This window comes from Empidonax traillii, unplaced genomic scaffold (assembly GCF_003031625.1).
Source record: "Empidonax traillii isolate 1590-97213 ecotype Southwest subspecies unplaced genomic scaffold, ASM303162v1 scaffold391:size1093220, whole genome shotgun sequence".
Taxonomy (NCBI): domain Eukaryota; kingdom Metazoa; phylum Chordata; class Aves; order Passeriformes; family Tyrannidae; genus Empidonax; species Empidonax traillii.
Window position 1 is genome coordinate 652,960 of NW_020955584.1, and position 18,716 is coordinate 671,675.

At 44.1% G+C, this 18,716-nt stretch overlaps 1 protein-coding gene and 1 long non-coding RNA gene across 7 annotated transcripts in view; one reads left to right on the forward strand and one right to left on the reverse strand.

Moving 5' to 3' along the window:
* Positions 1-10,582: 10,582 nt before the first annotated feature.
* LOC114062263 lies at positions 10,583-12,068 on the reverse strand. The gene is made up of 2 exons (XR_003572330.1): positions 11,980-12,068; positions 10,583-11,366 (listed from the first exon to the last, which is right to left on the reverse strand). It is a non-coding gene; the product is annotated as an uncharacterized LOC114062263 (long non-coding RNA).
* A 304-nt stretch (positions 12,069-12,372) lies between these two features.
* TRERF1 (transcriptional regulating factor 1) overlaps positions 12,373-18,716 on the forward strand; it is a 99,077-nt gene continuing 92,733 nt past the window's right edge. For 2 of the 6 annotated variants that reach the window (XM_027893506.1, XM_027893511.1), the window contains exon 1: positions 12,374-12,400. The gene's annotated coding sequence lies outside the window, so the exon portion shown is untranslated. Of the gene's footprint in view, positions 12,401-12,565; positions 12,707-18,716 lie in introns of those variants that run through there. The other 4 variants (XM_027893508.1, XM_027893507.1, XM_027893509.1 and 1 more) reach the window with 3 other exon arrangements.

The window sequence follows — 18,716 nt, forward strand, 5'->3', positions numbered from 1 at the left end:
TAAGCTGGTACCAAGAAAGCCTACGCTTGTGACACAGGGGTGGTCAGCTTTGACACCTAGGAAAGTGCAAGCACCACTTGAAATTTACGCTGCAGCTAACGCCCTTCCCCCTCGCTTACTTACTGATGCCGATGAACATACAGGCTTCTGTTGCAACCTTCCCCTTTGCAGGCCTTACTTTCATGTGGTTGACTATTTTTCAAGCTTGAACAAACTTAATTATTCTTGAGATTTCTGCCACTTATGTTGGTGTGGCAAACAAAATGACAAGAAGGGAGGTATAAAGAGAGGCAACCACACGTATGAACTGTAATCATTGATGCTGTGTAGGACCAGACCTTTAAAACCCCTGTACTAAGAAAGAGCAGCCACGGTATTTGGCATGAACTGCAGCTCAAGGAAGTGCACGGTCAAAGTTCGGAGACTCCAGCCTGTTACAGCGGGTGTGGGATGCGGTGAAGCAGGCAGGTTAAGCAGTCCTCCCGAGCCGTGCCCGCTCTGGCGGCTCCCTGCGGGAGCCCTGCTTTTCCCTGCTGTTCCCTGTTCTCAGCGCTGGGTGGCGGCACGGCGCGCGGCCACGGCGGTGCGGGAGCCTCTCCCGCCGCTTCCACTCCAGCCCTCCCGGCTCCCACTCCCTCCAGCCTGCAACCGGAAGGGTGTGGGGGGTGGGACGGGAGGAGCCACGCGACTTCACTTTTCCACCCACCCCACCCCCCCCACTTTCAAATAAGGCTTTAACTGCTTAGTGGCTGGTACTGAAGGAAATTCAAGACATTTTTGGAATGAGTCAGGTCTTTGAAGCCTGGGGGCCACGGATAGGGCTTTGGGTGGTAGGAGAGGGAGAGAAGCACAAGTGTCCAAAGAGTTGCCCAGGAAGCTGGATGGCCAGATGAGTGCTGCAGTCTTCCTCTGGCAGAAGAAACTGGAGCAACCTCCTCTAGCAAGGCCCCTGCCTACAGCACTGCAGAGGAGCTTCTGGGTGCCATGAGCAGCTGGGCACCTCTATGGTGACACTCAATGACATTCCTTGTTCTCTGCTGATAGAGACCAGAACTGATACCAAACTCTGGAGGAAGAGTTCTTAGCTCTGTCTGAAGCTACATTTACATGCAGTTATGCAGGGGATGCACAAAGGAAACAGGAATTTGCAGCCACAAGGAAAAGCAGGAAGGATGAAAGATTTATCTGGAAACATGAAAATGCTTTGAACAAGTGAACTAACTCTTCTTTTCCCCTTCATTCACACAACGGAGCAATTTTAAATTAGAACAGGTTGTAACAGATTTAATTTAGATCACCATGGTGCCTAGTATAATGCTACAGCATTTTCTAGTTTTTTTTCCCTGATTTTAAAGGGCTAAACAGTTTTTAAATTGTGGATTTGTTATAGAATGTATGTCTGCTAGACAGTCCTACCCAATTAGAAATTTTTTACTGCACCGTGATTAATTTTGTTAGATAAAACTACTGAAATACAACTGAAGGTAGAAATAAAAAGCATTTCAGTGCTGTACAGCCATGATTTACTCTTCAGAGATGCATTTAACGCTGTCTCTAGCAGAACAGCTTCATCCATTTTCCAAACATTCATTTGTTTATTTCAAGATTAGTCTCAATTATAAACAGACATTAAATCACCTCCAGGCCCTAATACATTGTAATGAAGTATTGTAAACCATGTAGTATGTTGATTTAAACAATGTAATCGGAAAGCAACAAAACCATTTTCTCCTGGTTCTTGCTGGCTCCCTGACTTCTTCTGTCTGTTCAAAGAAAAGTTCTTTTTAGTCTGTAAATGTCAAGGTCACTCAGAGGTCAAGTTTGTGCTTTTGAGTCGTGGTTCCTTTCAGGTTATTGGCTTTGTTTTATTACTGAAAGGAACCATCCATTTTGGCATATAGAGCAAAGAAGTCATGTAATCCTATTAAATACAAAACCAACATGTACAAATAATGGTGAGGGTTTGACAATCGCACAAAAGCCCCCTTTTTCTGCCCACGGTTAAGCCTGCACTGAGTAATTAATGGTCCTTCTATGAGCCTGTCTACAGTGGGAAAACTGCCTAACTAGTTTTCAAAACACTTGCTCGAAAACTGGCCGAGAGCTCCTTTTAGGCAAGCTGGCATCTTTCTACTGCCATGCTCAGGAAATAGGAGGGGGACAGAAGCAGCTACCTGTCACCTTCCCTCTCAGAGCAGAACATGGCACAGAAGGAGGCAAGCGCAATCCTAGGCAGAGGATCCTTAGAAACAGACTTAATTAACAAAGAAGAGGGAGGGAAGCATCTGTAGAGAGTTAAGGATAAAAGGAGGTACTTTAAGTTGCTAGAAAATAAACTTGCTTTGTTGGCAGCAGAGAGAAGTGGAAAGCAGGGGTTACTGCATGCAAATGGAGATGTAACTGGATCATTATGTACTGGGCACGAAATCTAAGACATAAAAAATTAACAACAAATAGCTCACTGATTTCCCTATGAAGAATATTTATGCATAATGCAAGGTCAGTAGAAGAAAAAATTAGGAAGAGGAAATAAGGTATAATCGGAGTTTAAAATGGAGCAAAGAAAGGGTAGGGTGATTTAAAGAAAACTGTCCTCAAAGTGGTATCTACACAGAGATAACTGGGGGAAAATGCTGAGGATTTTTGTGGTCGATTAGTTAGGACCAGATGTGAACAATGGGCTTGCAATGCTGTCTGTTATGCTTGTCACTTCTCTGATGACAGTCAACTACAGTTATGTGAAAACAACTGAGGATGTGCAAACCCCAGTTTTCACAAACAACATTCATAACACTATTTTCACATCCCTCAGACAAGCATATAGGTTATCACAGCTTTAAAATCTCTGTCTGCTGGCAAGACAAAACATTACCATGCTAGAGTGTATGCAAACAGATGAACTGACTAGATCTATTACTAATAAAGAGAGATGTGCTGATTGAGAGTGGAGATAGCAATTGCAGATAAGATAAAGAACTGCCTGAAACATAGGCAGGAGCTGCAGAAGTAAACACCAAGCCAGACATACAATTGAATATAACAAACATTCCAGAACTGGAAATGGGAAACAGAGAAATTTCTATTACCCAGATTATGAAACAAGCCTTAAAAAAGGCCAGACAGTAAAAGTTTCTGGCCTATCGTATTGCAAGGACAGATAGACAATAAAGATGCTTGGAGCTTAAGTGTGGAACAAGTCCAAGATCTTCAGATAGTCTTCTAATAGGAAGGGAAAACACTGGCACACCACTAGGGAAGGACCTCCACGCAGGACTACTCCTTAAACACAGACTCAAGAGGTTTTTGGCAGACACTTCAGAGAGAACGGCCTCTAATGGCGCAGTCTTAAAACAAGTCTGGAAGAAGCCTGGGTGTGCTTCCTGGGTTGAGCATATTTTAAGAAGGCCACAAGTTCAGTATGAGTAATTAGGGCTGAATATATATATATTTTTTTTTTTTTTGTTCTCCTTTGTTCCCAGCACATCATTCAAGTAGTGCAAAGAAACTGAAATACACCCACAACTCCTCATCTGGGGATTTCCTCAACTGATATGCAATTGATGTATAATTAGCTCCTTTGCCCCTCTCTGGGGTGCAGAGGAATTATCAGTGCCTCAATCTTCAGCTCTTGCTAGCTGCCAGATTAGTCAGCTGGTGTGGGACTCAAAACAAAAATCCATGGAGCTGTACTTGTCCTCCTAAGGAGGTTTAGAGGAGATGTTGGTGTGAAAAAAGGACACATAAGCTGTAAAATATACACCCAGAGAAACACAAATGCATGCCTTGTCATTGTTAGAATTTCTGAATAAAGTTAAATGGATTCTGCAGACCAACACATCAACTAAAGCAATTTGAGAAACCTCTTTTCCCTCCCTGTATTTCATCAAGCTTTTCTAGCAAGCTGCCAGTGCTTCAGGTACTGCACACTAAGAGATGAGTCTTCTGGTCCCTAGCTTATCAAGCCATCATTGATGGGTTCACAGGGAGCTCTCAGAAACAGAAGAACAAGTTGGTACCACCCATGGTTAGAAGAAAACTTTGGAGATCTTTTATATGAAAATTCCATAGTTTAGTGACCCAGAAGAGAGACTCTTCTTTTTCACATCTGAAAACAATCTCATGCCAAATTTGCACCATTACCTCTCTTCTCAACAGAACAGACCCAAAAGTCTGAGACCTTTAATCTCACAGACTAAGCTTGAATCTGGAGCACTACAGGATATTGTTTTGGGGATACCCTAATTTCCCATCTTCCATATTTGTTTGGAGACTCACAGGCCATTTAAATGCAATGGAGGTAGTTTCTTCATCTCTAGAAGCAAAATTTGTCCATCAGAAAGACATCACATACTTACATGTTCCTGGATTTACTTGTCATATGCTGCCCTTCAGCTGCTGCTGGCAAAACTCTCTCAGCTGTAGAACAAATTGGTTTCCCTCTGCTATTGTTAGCCTGCTTTATATGGGTCTCTTGCAGTTCCCTGTCTCACTGCAGCTTTACAGTAACTCCATTGCATTTTCTGCTTTCTGTTCTTTAGTGCAGCTCTCACCTCCTCAAGTGTTTTGGGGCCAGCAAACAAAAACACTAACACGGAAATGTAAAGGATCTTGTCTTATACTGTAAGTGCATTTCCATCACTGTAAAAATGTGAAACAATACAGCTTATTTCAAGTTGATGATGTAAAGTGCCTTACATCACTATAAACAGAATATACTGTATATATATTGGATATACAGTATGAGCCCAGCCATGGTGGTTAATAGCATTTTTAAATCTTGACAGCTGTATCCTTACAGTTTTGAATGCATGTCTGCCCACTGTCATATATGTAAGAAACAGACAAGTAAGACACAGTGAGACCTTGAAGTAACTGGTGACTATAAAAGATTTGTATAAAAATTCAGGTTACAGTTCTTAATGGGAAAGTTCAGAGCAGAAGATGTGGATGGTTGTTTTAAACTCCTTCAACAAACCCTTGTATATTCAGCTTTGATACAATCAGTGTAATAATTTGCTTCTGTGCTGAGGAATATGAAATAGAAAACAGAAACTGCAGAAAGTAGGGTGATACGATGACTGGCAAAGTTCCAATCAGAGATGGCTGTCTGTGCTCTTCCACACAATATATGGTGTACTATTGCCAATACTGCATCCACTTCTAATGGACAAAATTCTGAAAAAGTAACACAGCTGACATTGCACCGAAATTCACTACATACATTGGAAAACTTTAATCTTGATCTCAATTGTCAGTGTGGACTTAGACATGTTGCACGTTGTGGTAGGGAACCACACTGACTTAATCATATCTGTATTTAGATATTATCCTTCTCTTACAGAAAACTATTTAGATTAACTGTAACTTAAAGGTAATATGCCTGGCTTCCTTCTATTCTCATCACACATCTTTTCCATAACTGTTTACCTTTTATCTTTAGAAGAGTTTTGACTGTAATTAGCTTCATTTTTCCTTCCCGAACTTAAAAGTATGGTTTCTCTTTTTCAGCAAACACATTAGAAATTAGTACAGCTGTCTGTAACAAGCCATCCTAAAGCCTTTTTTTTTTTTTTTTTTTGTATATATCAATTTTACCACATAAGATTTTAAAACCAAGAGAAAATAATACAGGAAGATTGGTTGGGGCATTCAACAAATATTGTAGGAAACACTACCTTAAATCTGTCACTGTATTTCAATGGATTTCAAGTTGACAGTGTCCCTGTAAAGGCAGTTTCCATTAAATAGTGTAATTGAATTAAATCTTTGTCTGCAAACAGGACTTAGTATTTCTATCTGGTAGTACAACAGCAGCACATTTAAAAATAAGGTTTGCTTCTTCATAGAGCACTTTTCAGCTGTTACCACTGGGAGCGCACACAAAACCAGCAGGATAAAACTTCTTGCATGTCAGTCAGCCCTCCAAACATTGCAAGCTGGGCATAAGATTTACTTGCAAAACACTGATCTGTCTTCAAGATATAACAAAGTGCAATGACTCAGGAGATTTGTTTTCATACTTTACCTCTGCAGCTACTTTCCTGGATGACATTGGACCACCTCTGTTCCCTAGCTTACCCCTCTGTAAAGTGGGTACATATTACTGGCCCCTGACTGTAAGACCATCTCAGATCAAAGCTGTAACAGAGTGAGTGGTTTTAAAGTGTAAAATAGCTCATCTACTCCGTCAACTTAAAATCTGGAAATTATTTTTTAAAAAGCTATTTTCACTCATGTTAGTTTTATAAAGATACAAGAGTTTTATATGTTTACAAATTCATAATTTACAAATGTATGTAGCATAATTTATGTAATATGTATCTATTAAACACATTTGTAAATTTACAAACACATACATCAGCGTATTGTATAAAATAAAACATTTCCTCTTTTCTGGCATGTCAAAAAGCCACACAAACCGGAGCATTGCTCTCTAGGACACGATCACACAAGATGGTCCATGTCACTGTATCTCTTGTGTGCACATATACATGCCACAGAGTATTCCTGACAGCATGATAGTGTAAGTGACTCTTCCAAGAGGAATGGTAACGAAATGAAGCAAGAATGTCTCTAGCTCATTTTCCTCTGCAGGGCTCATGCATGGTTGCAAAACATGTAATAGTATCACTGAAAAAAAATCTCCAAGTCACCACTATTTCTCACTTGCCAACTGCAACTTCTTTACCAAAACATTCCTAAGCACTTCATAGGCTTTGATTTGTGTCAGGGCATCCTGCAAAGAGTCACATGTCCCACACTCCCAGCTGCAGGGCAAAGAAGAGAAGTCAAGGCCACATCCCACCAAGAGCTGTCAGGAGGATCCCTCATCTATCAGCACTCATCTCTATCAGCACTGGGCCAGAGCCCCAGGGGGAGCCTCATCAGCTACCTCAGGCTGCACCAAAGGAGCAACTCAGTGGCTCAGTGACTGATAGGGTTTGAGTTGAGAGAAAACTAGTGTTTGTGGACTCCTGGAGCTGCCCATGGTCCAAACAGCTATGGCAGGTTCAATTTTCCTTTTTCTTTTTTTGTCCACTGCCTGGACTGACTATCTTAAAGAGCATCTTATTCTCCCGATGAGATAGCAGCTGTGGCTTCATGACAGTTAAAGGTAATTTAAACTGGTGTGGATGCAAATCCCACTTTTAGGCACACGCTCCTTTCTCCTTTTCTGTTACTTGCCTGGCTGATTCAATGAGGCAACCCATGGGAAAAATGACAGGATGTTTCTGCCAGCACTGGGAGGTGATCTGGCTTACCTGGAAAGCATGAGGGTCAGCACTGAATGCAGACAGGAGGCAAAACCATACAGCTGGAGGCAAAAACTTGCAGAAGGGACAGCAGGACCCTAGCCTTCACAATTCACTTGTTTTAACCTTCGTGGAAAAAACCCGTAGAATCATTTAGGTTGTAAAACACCTTTAAATCATTGTGTCCAACCATTAACCTAACACTACCAAGTCTGCCACTGTCCCTCAGCATCACATCTCCACATCTTTGAAATCCCTCCAGGAATGGTAATTCTACCACTTCTCTGAGCAGCCTGTTCCAATGCTTGACAACCCTTTATCTTATGATAAAGAAATTTATCATAATACCCATTCTAAACCTCTCCTGGTGCAACTTGAGGCCATTTCCTCTAGCTCCATTGCTTGTTACTTGAGTGAAGATAACAACCCCCACCTTGCTACAGTGTCCTTTCGGGTAATCGTGGAGAGCAATGAGGTCTCCCATGAGCCTTCTTTTCTCCAGGCTAAACAACCCCTGTTCCCTCAGCTGCTCCTCATAAGACTTGTGCTCCAGACCCTTCACCAGCTCTGTTGCCATTCTCTGGACAGATGCCAGCACCTCAATGCCTTTTTTGGAGTGAGGGGCCCTGTGGGCAAGGCTTTTACCAGCAGTCTGAGTGACAGCAGTATGCTTTCATCTTCTTCTCTCCTCGGCACATTTCCTCACCATTCCTTATGCTGTGCAATCAGCAAACCAATCTGGCTGAAAGAGAAGAATAAAACTAAGAAGTTTTACTTCCAAGATTAGGTTTGTTGGCGGCATGGTCTGAGATCATATTAGTCTGCTGGTGAAATCTGTGACTTCACCCCACATCTTGGATCAGAGCAGCCACTTCACTGGACAAGAGCCAATTGGACCAGCAAGGGTGGGATGCTGCTTGCCTGACACAGGCCTGCTTTTCACCCAGGCAGCAGGAGCGGCCAAAGGGTAGTTTGCAGAAGCTGGGGTCCTGATGCATTTCTACTAAAAATTATTTTAATCGTTTTTTAAGCTCCACTTCAAATTTGGCCATTTTTCCTAATTCACAATGGATGCAGCATAAGTCAGAAGCAACACCAAAGAGCACAAGATGTTGTATCCTGGAAGCTCTCCGTGTCCTGAGCTTCCTGGTGAGAGGACCTAAGAGGGAGAGACACCATAGTCAAACATACATGAAGGTAAGAAGCACCAAGGCCAGAGCAGAGGTAGTAACATTACCTTCAAACAAAGCAGAGATACAGTTTCTTGAGCACAAGGACTGGACTGATGCACTTGCTGATCTCTGAGCAAGCCCATCACCAACTGTAATTTAATTTTCTTTGTGTTCAGGTATGTGGGATGATGTGGCTACTTCCCTTTCAATGCACAAGGCATGTGACGGCAGAAAACGTTTGCCTTTTTAAACTATTCTGACCCTGCTAGTGTCACTCCTGTAAGACCCCAGTGTGCCTTATACATTCAACAGGAAAGAGACAAAGGTAAATGACTTGGCAAAAGCCAAGGGATTCAGATGATACCGAACTAATTTAGAAGGGAAAGAACCAGCAATGTCAAGCTGGAAAACTCACAAATTGAAATGAAAAATCAAGGTCAAACATTTAACCAGAGGATGATCAGTAATTACACCAGAATAATAGGTAGCAAAAGGCATATTTGCCATTTCTTGAAATATCCATAATGACTTTTTTTTTTTTTCCCCTGGAAAATAAACTTTAACTAAGTAAGTTATAATCTCAGTTACAAACACTACAGTCCACATTATGTTAGATATCGGATTCTGAGAACAAACTTGCTTTTAAACCTAAATCCTGTATCGGTACACTGTATGGCTCAACCGCTCCACATTAAAGCAAAACTAAGTCTGTCATTGGTTTTGTCTGATGGACTTGGATAATTAAGGTTTGGTTATTTTTTTTTAGATAACATCCACAATTAAAAGTTCAACCTGGAAACAGGCATCCAAAGCCAAGAAATAGGACAGATATCCACTTTGGCTGCTGTGATTTTGAGCAGTAATATATTTGCATAAATGTGATTTACTAAGGTATCTTAAGTGGCTTTATTTAAATGACTTCAGCTGTTGAACAAAGGTATGTTACCTCCTACCACAGCCATACTATGTTTTCTTCAGCATTGTCTTTCTTGGAAAGCCTACAAATTCCAGGCAAAGCTTTCTAATAAAAACGAAGGCATTTGGGAAGATGATGACACAGCAACTCTGTGTTGGAAAGGAATGAACCAGGAGGATGATCAGAGACCTTCTAAACTTCTATAATTCATTTCTAAAACAGCCCTGCGTAGAAAAAAATTAAAATGCATTAATCGCTAACAAAAATCTGACAGCGACTTTCGCTGCTTTTCCGTTGTTTTAAGTGGTGGGAGGCTTGAAGAGGCAGCTGAGCCACCCTGCCGCTTTCCTGCAGGGCTTCACAGGCCCTCCCTGTCCCAAGTCCCCCCTCAGCTCCCTTTGAGCTGCCCCTGGCACTCAGCTGACTTCCCAGGGAGCTCACCAAAATGGCACGAAATTAGCCCAGAGAGGGTAGAGTTTTCTGGCTTGATGAGCTGAACCAGCTCGACGGGCAGGGAAGAGAGGGCAAGGTCTCCCTCTTCTGACAGCAGCAATCGGGCAGTTCCCCGGGCCAGGACCTAACTCACCCCGGCTTCAGGGCTCCAAACACTCACCAGCTTGCCAGGTATCGCTGTCAAATCATTCTTGAACAACATCACGACAAGCCTGTAAAATTATTCTGAGGTTTAATACTGTAAATAGTAATATGATTTGTTATTCCAAACTGGGAAGCTTCATACTCAAATCCTTGAAGATTAGAAGAAGGATGAGGAAAACTGAGAAACATAAATTAAGGCTTTGTGCTTTTGATGGAGACCAATTCATAACTGGCAGGATAAGTACAAAGAATTTAATCTGGTTATAGCCAGCCCCCACAGTTCTATGGAAATGTTGTCCGAAGCTAAAAGAATTTTGTGTAGCTAAACTTGTTATGGCAAAGATGAGTCCAGTTTATAGCATGTCAGAAGGCTGCTTGATAATGATTCTTTGTTCAAATTTGACATTTGTTTCTATTTTGAAAGTTATAGCACAAACCTGTGTGTTTCAGGTAAATCAAGTAACACCTAGCTGATTCAACAGAAATTTGCTCATATTGATTAACTGGAAAAGTGAAAATGCCAAGACAAACCTAGAAGGACTGTTAAATTCCATTGCTTATTTTCAGAGGTCATTTTGGAAATCACAAGTAATATGGGCTATTCTAGGTTTCAGACTAAACACAAAAAACAGAGGCAAGGCACATGTTCAGTTGTGGTTTTAATTCTATTTTCAACATAGTTTATATGACTTAGTACTTCAGCAAGCAAACAAGCCAACCATTGAATCCAAAACTCAGCATACATTTTGCATAGCTCAGCACAGAGATGTTATATTATCTGAATGGTATTTTTCAGTTAAGTAAAAAAAAAATTAGAAAATTACTAGTTGGCTGGGGAAAAAAAAAGAAAAAATTAGAGAAGAGCCTTTCTCACAACATTTTAAACAACAGAGACCTTTGCATATAGTACAAAGGAGTTTAATAGCCAATGGGTGATATACTTTTTTACTCTTCCTCTCATTTACGCTGTAAATCAAAACAATCTCATAAAAGGTTAAATTATTAAGAACAGTGGCCCAATGGAAGTGTCATGCAATCAGGAAACCAGGATGACCATAAAAAGAAAATGAGGCTGCTGGTAACCATTATAATGCAAGGCTGAATCACAAACGCTAACACCAAACCTTTTTCTGTTCCAGTTATAACCCTTGAGAGTTTTTTGTGTTGGTTTTTTTCCCCTCTTTGAAGGCAGAAGTAGGCCCTATAACCATCCCCGTTTCAGTTTCTCTCTTCCCAGCTACGGTTTCTTACAGTAACTTGTCTGTCATTGTGCGTGAGCTTAAACAGAGCACTGCATAAGCTGTATGCATCACATATCTGTCCCCAAGACGCAAAATCCTTCTCTGTGAGGGAACATTTTGGTGCAATCTAATGCAAATGCTGAGCCCAAGGGAAACAGGACCGATGAGGTATTTCACCAATATATTTCTGTAGAATTAAAAAAAAAAAAGAAAAAAAAGGAAAAAAAAAGGAAAAAAAAAAAAAAGGAAAGAAAAAAGGCAATTTAAGAGTACCAGTGGCGACGATCAGTGACCACAGGAGCAAGTTCCTACAAGGTTCGCTGAATTAGAGAATTAACTTCTCAATTAACCCAAAGCGCAGGAGCCTCCCTGGAGCCGGAGGCGGCCCCGGCAGGCGCAGCAGCCCTTCCCCGCACAGGGCAGGAGACCTCCCGGGTGAGAGAGCGCCTTAACGGCGGCCACTTTCCTCCTCCGGCGCCCCGGGGCTGGCGGAGGCCGGACCGCAGCGCTCGCAGCTCGCAGCTCCCGGCCCCGACACGGCTCCCCCAACTCCGCAGGACACCCCCCCCCCCGGCGCCAGCGGAGGACCCCCTCCACCCCAGCCCCTCGGCGGCGGGATCCCCTCGGCCGCAGGGCTGGCGCGGTGTCACCCTCCGGCACGGCCGCCCGGGCGGGAGCGGGAGGCGGCCCCGGCGCCCTGCGGCGGGATCCCGCGGCACCCCCTCGCCCGCACCCCGCCGCTCCGGCGGGAGCCGCTGACAGGTCGCCGCCAGTGGCCCCGGCACCTGCGCTGCGCTCACCGCCCTTAGAGGAGGGGCTGCCGGCCAGACCGCGGCGCGGCGGAGCGGGAGGGAAGGAGGGAGGTACGGCGGGAGGCGGCGGCGCACGGCCGGCGGCGGGCGGGCCCCTGGGGCCGGCGGGCGCCCCTCGCCCCGCCGCGGGGCCGGGCGGCCGCGGCGCCACCGACACCTTACTTCCTGCTTCGCTACCCGGGGCCAGACCCATCGCGGCGGAGGGATCCCGCCGCCTCCCGCAGCCTCCTCCCCCTCCTGCTTCTGCTTTTCCCCGCTCCCTGCTGCAAGGAAATTATTTGACAGCGATTTGCTGACACCGGATTTTTTTTTTTTCTTTCTCCTTTTTTTTTTTTTTTCCTTCACCCTTTCCTTTCTTTTTTGCATCACGGACTCGGCAGCGCGGCGGGCGGGGGAGGCCGTGCCGGAGGTAAGTGCCGGTGCCCGGAGCCTCCCCCGGCGCGGGGCCCCCGCCCCGCTCCATGTGCCGCCGCCGCCGCCGGGGTGGGTGCCGGGCAGCGGGGCCGCGCCGGGCCGGGGCAGCGCGTTTCCTGGCGGAGCGATATTTGTTTACAGGATGGGCGCCGTACTGTAAGTGAAGTAGGACCGAGCCCGGGGCAGCTCCGTAATAAATTAATATCGCGATTTGCTCCCGCCTCGCCGACACCGCCACGATCCCCGCGCCCGGCCCCCCTTCCCCCCACCACGCCTGCACTTGTTGCAGACTTGGCGCCAGGTAGGGGCGACGCTTCGCAAGTTTCGCTTCTGCAGGAGCCGGGGCAGCGCTGGAAGGTGGGGGGGCGGGAGGGGGGGGGGCGAAAAGGGGAAAAAAAAAAAAAAAAAAAAAGTTTGCAGCTCGCAGTTCACTTTCGGTCTGCAGCGCCCAGGCCCTCCCGGCTGCCGCCGCCCCGTGCTGCCCGTGCGGCCGCGGGCGGGCGGGGGGTGCGCGGTACCTGGGCGGCCCGGGCGGGCGGCGCGGGGCGCGGGGGCCGGTGGCGGGGCGCCCCTCCGCGGCGCTGCCGCCCAGTCCCGGGCGCCGCCGAGCCGAGCCGTGCTGTGCCGGGGAGGAGAGGAGAGGAGAGGCGGGGAAGGGCGGCTCGGCGGGGCTGGCCGCGGAAGTTCTCCGAGCCGCCGCGCTGTCACGGCCCCTGACACGAGTGTCCGACCCACGCGCGGCTCCCCCCGCCCTTCGCCCCGCAGCGCGCTCCGTGCCGTCTCGGTATCAGTGTTGGATGCGGGGCGGTCGCGGGGCTCGGCTGTGGAGCCCTTCCCGGGCGGCACCGCGTGGGGCGGCGAGCTCGTTTGGGAGGAATGGGGATTTCTCCTCCTTTCCCGCGGGAGAGGAGCGCGCGGCGGGCTGGGCGCTGCCGGGGCGCTCCGATTTTCCGGCCCGTCAGCATGCGGGGTGGTAGCGAGCAAGAACTCTTAGCCAGGTGTTTAAATACCGGAGAGGTGATTTGCAAGTGAAATTAATCGGTAGTTAACCAGTTAATAAATGGATAATGCCTACTCATCCTTCTGCTGACTTTACAGAGCGGTTTTCACATGTGCCCGTCAACTATCCAGGCTTGACTGGTCAGGATGTAAACTTAGCGGGATTAGTGCGTTCGTCCAGTCAAATCTGACCTGCACTTACTGTCCCTGTGCATCAGTGCTGGTTGTCATTCAGGTAGTTACAGGTGAAGTTCATACATATTTACAGACTAATAGGATAGCAAAATAGATATGATGACCCACAGCTTAATTATTTATGGAAAATATTGCAAAGTGCTTAACTGTGTGATTAACGTTCTAAGCAAATAATTACGGGGGGGGGGGATTTTTATGCCTTTGACAGCTACAGTTTTATTGTAGGTATGGGAGGAGGAGAGAGTTAACCTGTCAAGGTTGGCCTGGCGTGTCTGGCTGTTTGGCAGGGCCACCCTGCTGCCTTTACCCATCCTGCCTGGGGCTCTGGCCCACAGAGAGACTTGGTCCCTGCCCTCGCTAGGGGTACAGTGTCATGAGGAAGTGATCCATCCTTATAACTTTGGTGTATGCATGAATTGTTTCTGCATACGGTATATGCAGCTGTTTGCTGTCTTGGCTTATCTGCTTTGTGGTCTTGGATGCTCGGTTGGATTGGAATGGAGCCATTGCCTTTTGTAAGATTCATCTACCTAGAAATAAACCAATTCACTTTGTTGCCCAGTGAAGTGACGGGGCGTGGTGTGCCCTGGTATGTTACGTTATTTTCTAAAGCTTGTCCAGATCACACATTTAACAACAGAAGTGCTGCTCCGTGAGTGCTCTGTGCATGTACATGTGGTACAGAAGTTAAGCTATGCGTCTTTGCTTAAAACAAATAAAGATATTTGTTTGGAATTTAGATAAGTGAATTTTCATACAAAGAAAATGTGTTTTACGTATTTTTTTCTTGTAAATGATGCTCTGAAATGCGTTGGAAAAATTTAAGCTTTAAATATAGTCTACTCAGAAGTTTTGGTGCGAATAAATGCTCTTATGATCTGTTCTGCTAACATTGATAAGCAACTTGTGTTTCTGAAGTTGGGCAACTCAGTGAGGAACTGAGCAGCACTGCGATGTGGTAGTCAAACTCAGTATATCTCGAAAAGCCTAAAAATTGCGAATATAAGTAATGCACTTCACTGTGAAAGTTCACTCCTGAGTGAAGAGTGAAGAATTGGCTTGTTGGTGAAATGATAAGGCCAGAGCTTAATCATGCTGTTATCAACGTATGTCCTGCTGTTGGCATCCCTCCCTGAGGGAGAAGGATGAGGCCTCGGCTAGCTAGGCAGGCATCCTGCCTCCAGTATTTATATCACTCCTGCATAGACCAACATAAGCATAAATAAACCACAGCATGACTAACCTCTCTACCTAACATTGACTCATGTTGTATTTGGATAGACTGAAAAAGTCTCCATGCCTTAGCCATTTCATTTTTTCAGTCTGTATGTTACTAATGATGACCTGCCTTGTGAGAACCATAAAGCAAGTCCTTGTTTCAGGTTTGTTTTGCTTTTGGGTAGTGCTCAACTAGGCTAGATAAGAAAAAGGAATTTGTAGATTTTAAACTCAAAACTTTGTTGCTTCTCTTCTTCTGGCCATTTTAATTCTTCCAGTGATATAGTGAGACTTGCCATTATAAACTGAGCTCGTAACTTGGCACCTGGCAAAGGAGCGTGAGAGAAGTGTAAGAACAGCAGTCCAGTAATGTACTGTAGGTTTCCTAAAGCAGTAAGATAATATTTTACTGTGTATATTTTTATCTTATTTTATTTTTTTGTTTGTTCTAATTAAGTAGGGAATATGTCACCTAAAAACTTACTCAGCAAAGTGTTTGAGAAGGCTCTTCTCTCTCTTTACCAATACTGTAATGGGACAGTAGTAAAGTAGAGAAGAAGGACCCTGGGTTGTGCCTCTTTATTATGTGTCATAGCGACTTGTGAGATAAGGCAGTTTCATTTCAGCTTCCTTAGAAATATGTGTTCTGGTTTTGTTGGGTTTTTTTGTTTTGTTTTTTTTTTTTTTAAAGAGCAAGCAGTGTTTGACAGATACAAAATAATGGTTGACGTGGAAACAATTTGTTTCCTCCCCTTGCATTTTTTTGGGGGCTGCATAGCTGCATAGTTCCAATGAAAAATTATCAGAATTATAGTTTTTTCTGTCCCTAAAATTAACGGATCCTTTTGGCTCCACTCCACCTGTAAGAAGTAGGCAAAAGCATCCTTAAGCATACGTATGAATTCTGCCTGGAGTGAGAGCTGCCACACCCTTGGTTATTTATGTAAGGTGAGGAGCACAAGTGGTCCAACTGACTTCCATGGCACGTATGTGCTTACAAGAGTTGAGTTGCTCTGTTTGTATTTGTAGGGAGGGGAGTGAGAGGGCTGCATTTGAATCTAAAGAAAAATGAAGGGAGCTCTTCCCATGCGTTTAGCTGCATATGAAGTGATAAAACCTCTTCTTAACTTGTCCATCTCTGAGAAACCTATTATTGTAATCAGTTGCAGGGCTGTGAGGGGAAATCAGGCCTTCTAAGATAAAGATAAAAATAGCATGTTCAAATATATTTTAAGAAAGGCGACTCTTCCTTCAAAGAGCAGGTCTGAGCGTAGTTCAAAGAACGATAGCAACAAGGTTTTTTTTTTTTTTTAACTCTTTGTATGAAACCAAACAGATTTAAGAGATCCATTGAAATTACTTTTGAGCGGCATGCATTTGTGTGCCAAGTTATCCTATGGACCTTGTGGGAGTATTTCCCCTTTGATTTGGAGGCGCCAAGAAAGGGCTCTTGCACCATCATCTCCTTGCTGCTGCCACTGTATGTCCAGCCTGGCCAGGAGGATGAAGTAGGTGGCACAGTTGGTCAGCAAGTCATACCAGCACTGGTTCTTGTTGGATATTGGTTTCTGTGGGCAAAAGGAATAATGTTTTCGATAGTGGTTTCTCCTACCTCTTTCTGGTTTGGCCGTGTCACTCCATGTTGTTAGGGGTGCGGGCTCACCTGGGCTGCTCAGAACAGAAGCAGAAAGAAAAAAAGAACATTGATTTTTGTGGGGGAAAACTAGAAAATGTGCTCAGGTTACAACCTGCTGCCACAGAAACTAGAAGGCAAGTACGTAATTTACATTACTTTCTTCTCAAGAGGATAATAGTTTGGGGAGCCCAGGGCGTGCTTTTAAATGTATGCCCTATTACCCTATAATAGGATTTCTTTGTTTTTTTTTTTTTTTAAAGTTTAAACTCTTTGTATGAGAATGGGGATGTTGCAGGGGCTTGGGGTAGTTGTGTAGCACTGGGTATATTTTGAGGTTCTGAGTGAAATGAGTCTTGTGGTTTCAGCTTACTCTGTAACAAATGTAATGTGTCGCACACAAGCAGCCCACCTAATTTTTCGTAACTGACTGATGATTTGCTCTGGAAAGACCCAAAATCCTGGTATGATGCAGATTCAAAAGGTAGTTGATTTTTTTTTTTTTTTTTTTTAGATTTTCTTTTTAGTTTGTCATTCTCCAATTTACAGTTCAAATTCTGTTAGAATTTCAGGCAAATGGCTCATCTTCAGCTTCCCATGCGCCACTCAGCTGGGCTGCTGGACTTCACTTCCCAGGCAAATGGCCACAAGTGCTGAGTTTCCATACCCCACTGATGTCTACAGCAGCCATCCTGGCTCGTCACGAATTTTCTACTGCCTGTTTAGTTCAGCAAGAAAATGGTTGCTGTCTTTCCCCTCCCTCCCCTCATCAACTGCTCATGGTAAGATTTTTGATAGAGCCCGCATTGTGATATGTCCTTGAAGTGTAGAGCTGCAAGGTTTTGTTTTCCTTTGCCATTTTTTCTTTTCATGTTTAGACTTTATTGCAACTACAGCAAAGCAAGATTTTTGTGGATGATCTTTTTCAGTTTTTTATTTGTCAAAAATCTCATATTCAGTAAGAAAAAGCTCAGACTCGGGTACTAAAACCTCCAGCTAACCCTAGAGTGTAAAGACTGCAAAAATGTGGATTGGGGAAGGGTTGCCCCAGAAAAAACAGGTAGGTGTAAGTTAAATGTTAAATTATCAGCACCTCTTTTTTATAAGGTCCCTGATGGTGAGACATTTTTGTTCACACCGTCTGGCTAGAACAAGGCTTACCAGGGCTCTTAAAGGACAGCGTCCATTTGAGGTGCAGAATTTATATCAGGTACTTTTTTTTTTTAAGTGAATGTCAAATCCTAAATAACTTCAGCACTGGACTGTGAAAAAAAAGTACCCAACCTTGCTCAGCAAGTGGCTATTAAGTTTAAAATTCGATAATGGCTGAAGTTCTCTGTCTTAAAAAAACCCAGCAAGGTAATTTTTGTCTTTGTTCTCCAATCCCTCACCTCCCCCATTTTCATTGATGGGGAAGTTTCATTTCCTTTATTTATATATTTTTAGTGTATGTGTGTTGGGGGGGGCATGGGGGTGCGTAGGAAGGAAGTCTGTGTTCTAGTTTTTATAGGTAAGAGAAAAAAATAGTTAATGCTGGTGTATTTAGAAATGACCTTAAATACGTTCTCCCCTTTAAATCAACGGTTCCACTGGTAAAATCATGAATATTATTAGGGGATTGAGGGGTTTTGCAACGCTTCTGTGTGGGTGAGAGTCCTGTCTGAGTTCCAGTTGTACTAGCAGAAAAGCGTTTATCCCAGTACTGTCATGTTTCACGTGCCAAATCAGAACTAGAAGTGCTTTTTCCTGGAAGGATCTCTATTTACACTTGGAGGGTTATGCCAATTACAGCTACATTAGTAAGGCCTTTTTTTTTTAATTTTTAATTTTACACTTGACCTACATAGTAACTTCTTTCATTTTCTTAACAGAACACACACAGCAATCCTGGAATGTCAGTAGGGTAAACGCTGCTGTCGTATGGCTCCAATGCTTATGGGCATTGTTGCAAGAGCATGATCGTAAGTGTCTCACTGAAATGAAAGCTCTTAGAGCTTTGTGTAACTTGAGATGGACATCTACTCTGCATACAGAATTAAATGCAGTTTACTGGGGAGCAGGCAGTATGTTAGGAAGTATGTTATTCATATGTAATAATACTTTTTCCTCAAAAGAGATCCCATTTCGAATACAGTTTTTAAACACTGCAGATGAGGAAATACTGCATTGCAGACGTGAAAGTTTTGAGGCATAACATAAGGTGTTATTAATTTTTTTATCAGAGACTTAAAATTGTTTACTCCTTTGGACAGTGTGGTGGTGCATG